The sequence below is a fragment of the Sardina pilchardus genome, chromosome 2 (genome assembly GCF_963854185.1).
Source record: "Sardina pilchardus chromosome 2, fSarPil1.1, whole genome shotgun sequence".
In the NCBI taxonomy this organism is placed as follows: Eukaryota; Metazoa; Chordata; class Actinopteri; order Clupeiformes; family Clupeidae; genus Sardina; species Sardina pilchardus.
The window spans coordinates 28722547-28730251 of record NC_084995.1 but is presented as its reverse complement, the minus strand read 5'-3'; positions in this window follow the sequence as shown (position 1 = coordinate 28730251).

Sequence of the window (7705 nt, the reverse complement as noted above, 5' to 3'; positions counted from 1 at the left end):
ATGAGATATATGGTCACCTCTCCTATGACAGTCTCTATCTAGATCCAGGCTCCAATGAAAAGACCTTATCATTTACCAGTGGACCATGCACCAACATGAACACGCTTAGCAGTCAGCTGAGGACTGACAGGTTCTCTCTGATTCTTGAAAGGGTCACTGAGGGTGTCTGTATCAAGTAATTTGAGGTCAGTGGCCTGTCTATTTGAACAGCTGCAGGATTACAGTACCTCTTTCTTCATTCCCTGTGCCAAATAACAACAAGGACATGGTCAGGCTGTGAAAAATAAAATAAACAATAACAACAAACAAAGATCAATAAGTCAATGCTAAACAATACATCCTTCAAATATGAAAAAAAAAACGTTAAGATCTCTCCATTTCTTCCAATCTTGCGCCGCATGCTGTGCCACGCGCTCAAGAGTTCTTGCCGGCCTGCTTTCTTTTCCCTGGTGGCGTCACGTGCATCTAAGGAAATATTGTTCACTTCAACACAAGCAGAAGTGTCTTCAGTCTGTTATCGGACTATACTGTAGCATTCTGGTTGAGTGCTTTCAGGTTCAAGATGACATGAGAAGACAAGATTAAGTAAGCTGGTTCAGACATCAGATCTAATACTAATGAATGCTGATGCGCAGATGCATTAATCTTTGTACAACAGACTTTTCTCCACAACAACAGTTCTGAGATGAGAAACTGCTCTGTGTGTGTGTGTGTGTGTGTGTGTGTGTGTGTGTGTGTGTGTGTGTGTGTGTGTGTGTGTGTGTGTGTGTGTGTGTCATTGCTCACTGCTCACACAGGGTCAGAGTCCTAATTTCTCTCTGGAATGTATAAAGTATGTATAATAATAAAATAACAAAGTACAATAATGTGTAAATATGTAATTTGTCTTTACATTCAATCGGTCTGCAACTTCACCTTTCCACAATGCAGGTGCAAAGCATTCTGAGCTTAATGCCACTGATAAATCATGAGAGAAATAGTCTCAGACACTGTCCCCTTGGTGTGGCATAAGTAATGACAGATAGCACAAAGGATTAGAAAGAGGACAGTTTCTTATGAGGCAGTAGCAATACCTTTTGTTATATGTAAGACTTGATTTTGACCTTGAATTGTATGACCATTATATGGAAGATCATCTCTAAGATCACCTCGTCACCTCTAGAAATTATATCTCTTTTGAAAGGAAAAGTGTCAAATCACTGTCGCTTTGGAGTCAAAGTTTGTGCATTTCACCCATGTGTTTCGGAGAGCTATAAATTTAGATCTGTAAATATTTGGTTCAGCAGCAAAAAGGTGGTAAACAAACACTCCTGGTATAGCATGCAGATATTCTTGTTGAATCTAATTTCAGCACTTTATAGCCTAGACCTGACTTGAGAAAACACCATCACATACTGAACACTGGAGATGTCACAGTGTTTGTCACTTTCTCCAAATAAAGCCTGAGGTCTTTGTTCCACATCACTTATTCAATAATAACAATTAAAAACACCACCATAATATTGACACAACTGTGTTTCGAGTGTTCGTGTAGAGGCCCTTAACTTTTTGTTCCACTTAAACAAGCTTAAAAAGTATAGTTCAGTTTCTTTTTTTAAAAAAACATGTTTTGTAGGCCATTGGCAAACACTGAATGATGCCCATTGTCTTCTCTCAGTGCCCTGGGAAAAACAACTCTCTTAGTATCGGCCAACTGAAGAACACTTTCTTTCAGATCAACATAGTTGAACAGAAACTGCACTTGACCTGTGAAAATCAAACATTGGTTGAAATCAACAATAGACAGACATCCTGTGTGCTGTCTTGTGCAAGTTTCCCGTTAAAAGTTGGGGTCAAGTATGCAGGTACAGTATAAGCACTGTTCATAATCACATTATTTCCGAGAAATACTGAACAGAATCCCCTTTGTGTTGAAAGAAAAGCTACAAGTCAAGTCCATGACAAAGGACCATACATCAGTCTGCGCTATATAATATGCCATAATGTTAACAAAGGAAGTCCCAACAAGGTTTTCTTCTAGTTTCTGTTACATATATAATCTATTTTCCAATATACGCTTATTAGTATGTCATCATTGTGAGCATATGTGGTGCAGGTATTACATATCAGGTAATGGCACAAGACAGTCCCTTTGTTGCTGAAATGTTTGATTGAAAGTATGTATCCTCAAACCCATGAAAGCCCCTGTGTGATACACACAACAATGTGCTCCCAGACTTGGTTAGTTATAGCCAACTCATTATTGCTGACTCATCTCAGCAGGCGAGAATTGGCTCAACTCAGTGGGTCAAACTCAACACTGAGATAAATGTCTGTAAGTGGAGCAAGAGCTGACGAAGACATGTTCCATAGACCTATGACCATATGTGTGCTCAAATGAAGATTGTCACCAGGGATAATAACATACCTTGGGTTACAAACAAGGTATGGACATGTGTAGTGTAAAAGACAACACAAAGACATACCCAAATTCATATTATTCCTCATTTATTCCTCTTTAAACTTATTTTCATGAAGAAAATATTTTATTTCATGGGCAATAGACAAATAGATCCAAAAAGGAAATTGAAGGGATCCAGAAAAGCTTTTTATAACAAACACCACTACAGTCTTATGGCAACACAACTCAGACAACTGTCAGAGTGGTAAAGCATCTTAATACATTGAATGATATTTTGGTTGTGGCATGTTGAAATATATTTTGCAACCAATCTCACTCATAAATCCATGTCACATACTCACATTACCAGTGTTTAGGAATCCTCCATCTTTCCAACATGGTATGGCCTAAGCCTGTGTATTAGTGCTCTTTAGCAAATCCATTAGCAAATCCATTAAATTAGCCAAGAGACAGTACAGGGGAAAATAAATCCCTATGAAGAGTGAATGCACACAAAGCTCCAGGACCTGACAACATCCCAGGGCGTGTTCTTAAGGCCTGTGCTTCTGAACTGGCAGAGGTATTCACAGACATCTTCAACTTCTCACTGCTACAGTTGTTCCCACATGCTTCAAGAGTACCACCATAATCCCAGTCCCTAAGAAACCATCAGTGAGCTGTTTAAATGACTACCGCCCTGTCGCTCTGACCTCTGTTGTGATGAAGTGCTTTGAGAGGTTAGTCAAAGACCACATTACATCCTGTCTGTCTACTGTATTAGACCCACTCCAGTTTGCTTATAGGTCAAACAGGTCTACAGATGATGCTGTTGCTTTGGCATTTAATACTGCTCTCTCTCACTTGGATCAGAACAACACGTACGTATGGATGCAATTTATCAACTTCAGCTCCGCCTTCAACACCATACCATCTAGGCTCATCATAAAACTGCAAGACCTGAATATCAGTCCTTCCATGTGCAGCTGGATTCTAAACTTTCTAACAGCCAGGCCACAGGCAGTACGGCTAGGTAACATCACCTCCTCCAGTCTAACACTCTAGTAGTAGTACTGGTGCTCCACAGGGTTGTGTACTCACTGTTCACATATGATTGTGCAGCCACTGACCGCTCAAACACCATCATTAAGTTTGCTTATGACACCACATAATTGGCTGCATCAAGAATGGTGATGTGTCTGCCTCCAGAGCAGAGGTGGTAACAATGACATCTTGGTGTCAAGATAACAGTCTGCTGCTCAATGTAACAAAGACCAAGGAGCTGATAGTGGGATTACAGGCGGTTGCAAGGAGAAGAACACTCACCCATTAACATTAGGAGTGTAGCTGAGAGAGTCAAAAGCTTCAGACTCCTGGGTATAAACATCAGTGAGGATCTGAGCTGGACACACCATATTGGTATGGTGACAAAGACAGTTGGACAGGCTCTTCTTTCTGCGTCGTCTGCGGGAACTGCATAATCATCAATAAGTGAATTGCCATTATCATCCAATCAGAAAACATGTAACCAGTTATGTGGTTGCCCTAAGATTAAAATTGCGAAACACCTTGTGATGGCAGTAGCGACAGACAGACTGTGTTAGAAAGAGGACAGTTTGTTTTGGGTCAGACAAAATACCTTTTGTCAAAAATCATATAGCGTTGCGTAATAATAATCTTTGCCTTTTGTTTCAGAGGCCCATTCGTAACCTCTCTCCTCGATCCTCTGATCTATATAGAACACTGAATAGACTATCCCATTGTTGCCGCCACATCATTCTTTATCTAGATCAGTGGGAACAAGCCGGAGGACCGAGGAAGGAAGGGAGGGAGGATAGATAAAAAGATATAATGAGAAGAGCCCATAGCTGTTCCATTGTATGTCCAATGCCAACAGTTTCCAGCATTTGTTCCTTGTGACTCAACAATTAACAATAAACATCTACAGTTGTAGCAAAGAAAATGTAAACGGACAGAAGAAATCAGCATCAATATGGCCAAGTTATCATTGTTATTCATGCAAATCAGACTTGGCTTTTAACCTTCAGGCAACATAACATTTAGTGACAAACAGTTTAACACTTTATGAAAATGGCAAGGAAAATGAGAATGAGACTCTTGCTTCAGTCGACAGGTAGTTTTGCCCACTCTTCCTGAGCAAGCTGCTCCAGCTGTCTCAAGTTTGAAGGGTGCTTTCTAGACTGCAAGTTTCAGCTCTCCCCAGAGATGTTTAATGGAATTCAAGTGGCAAGAATCTAGCTTACTTCACTAATATCAGGCTAAGTCTGACATAGTTGAAGGGTTAAAGGGTTTTTAAATTAGTACAAAGCAGTGTGCCACAACAAATAAACCAAGTATGCCACAGAATTCACCATTTATTCCTCAGCCATTCTTGGGTGCTTTTAGCTGTGTGTTTTGGGTTGTGCTGTTGGAGGACACATTACCTGAGACTTAACTGAGCTTTCTGACACATTTCATGGAGCCTTGCACAGATTCAGGGCCAGATTCAACAAAACAGCACCAAAATAGGTCGGCTATGGCGTTCTTTTCCGGACACATTTTTGGCCTGTGAACAACAAAAATCTCCAGTTTTGTCTTATTTATGCTTTTTCAGTGGAGTCCTTCTCAAAGCCCACTATAGTTCAAAACGTGACCAATGATTAGACCCTGATTTACCTTGGCCTTAGGATTCATCTTGGAAGTTTTTCTTGGCTCTTTGTTTTCCAATCCTTCTATTAAGTCTAGGGACATTTTTTCTCTTGCAGCCACATCCAGAAAGCAAGGTTAGCTAGAGCCTGTGCACCATAAACTTGTTAATCATATGTGCAGCTATAGTCACCATAACATGAAGGTGCTTGGAGAGGTTAACATGTTTGCCTGTAATGTCCTTTCTGATCTCCTCAAGCAACTCTTTCCTTTCATTTCTCTAGTCATGTTCATTGGCACACAGAGAAGAGAATGGTGTGTGGTAAAGTATATCTATCTAGGCAGCAAACAAGCTAATTAAGGTGATGTGTTATTTTAAGAAGAAAAGTAGGCCTATATAGCCTAAACCAACTGCCCAATATGGTACCATCTTAACCTGGCTATCACCAGACTAAGATCAATCTTTTAAGTCTGCGCTGTATTTCTACGGCACAAGAGGCATGTTCAATGGGCATATAGTTCAAATGACTGTACACATTTGGATAGTCCTTAAACCAATCAGACTAATGATTCGGGTGCGCCTGGTGGAGTTGCTGTAAATTGGTTCCAGCAAACGTGGACACAGGAAGCAGGAGATAGATGTGCAGGTTTTCAGCCCGAGCAAAATCCAATCTCCGACAGATTGGGCTGGGTTTACCCCACTCTAGTACTATCTCCCTTGTCTTTCTCTCCTGAAAGGTAGATGCAATGTTAAGTTTCAGTCTGACATACATTTCGGTGAAGTGACAGTGAATTGAACCTTTTTGTTACATTTAAAAAAATTCCCTCAAGATGATCCTGATAATATTTTGTTAACAATGTGAGGTCACAGTGACCTTGACATTTAACCATCTTCAGTTCCTGGGATGTAACAATCACTGTGAATCGGTTAATAACAAATTACAACTGGTAATAATTTGTAAATCGATTCACAAATCGATTACAACTGGTTTATATATAAAAAAATATGCAATGCAATGCGATGCAACTACGTTGTCCAAAATTAATGAAATAATTGCTCATAGCGCTTTCATTGTCGAGCTAGCGCTACTTTAGACAAAGAGTAACCAATAGAAGTAGCCTCCCCCCACATGCACAGTCCTGACCTCAACCCAATAGAACACCTTTGGGATGAACTAGAGCAGATACTGAGAGCCAGTCTCCTCATCCAACATCAGTGTGTGACCTCACAAATGTGCTTCTGAAACAATGGTCAAAAAATCCCATAAACACTCTCTAAACCTTGTGGAAAGTCTTCCCATTAGAGTTTAAGCTGTTATAGCTGCAAAGGGTGGACCGACATCATAATAAACCCTATGGATTAAGGTTTATTACAGTAATTATTAAAGATGGGATTTGACTGAAGTTTATATGCGAGTCAAGACAGATGAGCAAATACTTTTGAAGTGTATGCCCCTTCCCCCCAGTCACATTAACTAACATTTGTCTTACAGGAAACATCTTACAGCTTATTCAACTAAAATAATCGTGTGAAAATCGCATCGTCAACTGAAGATTGTGAATCGTTACATCCCTAATAAGTTCATTTTTGAGCCCAAGTGAATGTGTAACACATTTGAACAAATTCCCAAGGTGTTCCAAAATGTCATGTTCAAGAGAATAACGTCACAATCGCCTTGAAGTTTACCTTTGACCACCAAAATCACCGAATCTATTGCATTTCTGAGCCCTTCCCAATTAATATAATTCAGAATAATGAAATGGACAGATATATGCAAGGATAACTCAAAGGCAATGCTTCAGACCAGTGTAGAGGCATACAATACCCCTTCTTGCAAGGTTAGAAAGGAAAGTGAAAAAAGAAATGCTGGAAATCGCTGTGGTAGTTTGTGTTATTCTGCAGACAATCAGACCTGAAAACATTACCTTGATGGAGGTATAAGTTCTTCCAGAACAGTAAATAAAATGACCCAATTAGCTATGACAACACCTCTAACATCATTTTAATGTGAGCCCCAGGGGAAAAAATGAAGATGGAGCAAAGGAAATTCACTGATTGGTTTACAACATGTCATTTGAATATGAACCAAGTTAGTGAGTTATACTATGAGATTTATAATTATATGCTAAATATAAAGCAGATACAGACTACTTTGGCAGGTGCTGGGTAGCTAGTTTGTCAAGGAATTCAGGGTCATGAAAAACGTTGATTCATTCATCCAACGCAATTCAGCATTTCAGGCTGGTATGGCTGACGAGTTTGAATAACAGCATGTATCACACAAAAAACTATGGAGACGATCACTGATTTTGAGAAAGAAACGCACCGCTCTGCCCCCACTGGAGACACATGGTTCCATGGTCAGCAGGGCAACGTTTCACAAACTCCTGGGCACCACCACTCAGCGGGAGCCAAGATGGGACAGACACTTTACTGACGTAATGAAGATCCCCAAATTCCTCCCTGGCATTTGGGTTGCCACAAACACTGCTGGCTCAGTACGTTATCACAGCCTCCATCTGTGCCTGCTTCAGCTCTGCTCCTTTGCACATCAAATATAAGCTACAACCGGTGAGAAAGAGAGAGAAACACTCATACTAATCGCCACATCCTCCCCCTGGTCCATACTCCCTCGGAGCAAGGACCCTTCTACAACTCCTTTGCCGTAAACTACAGGCCAT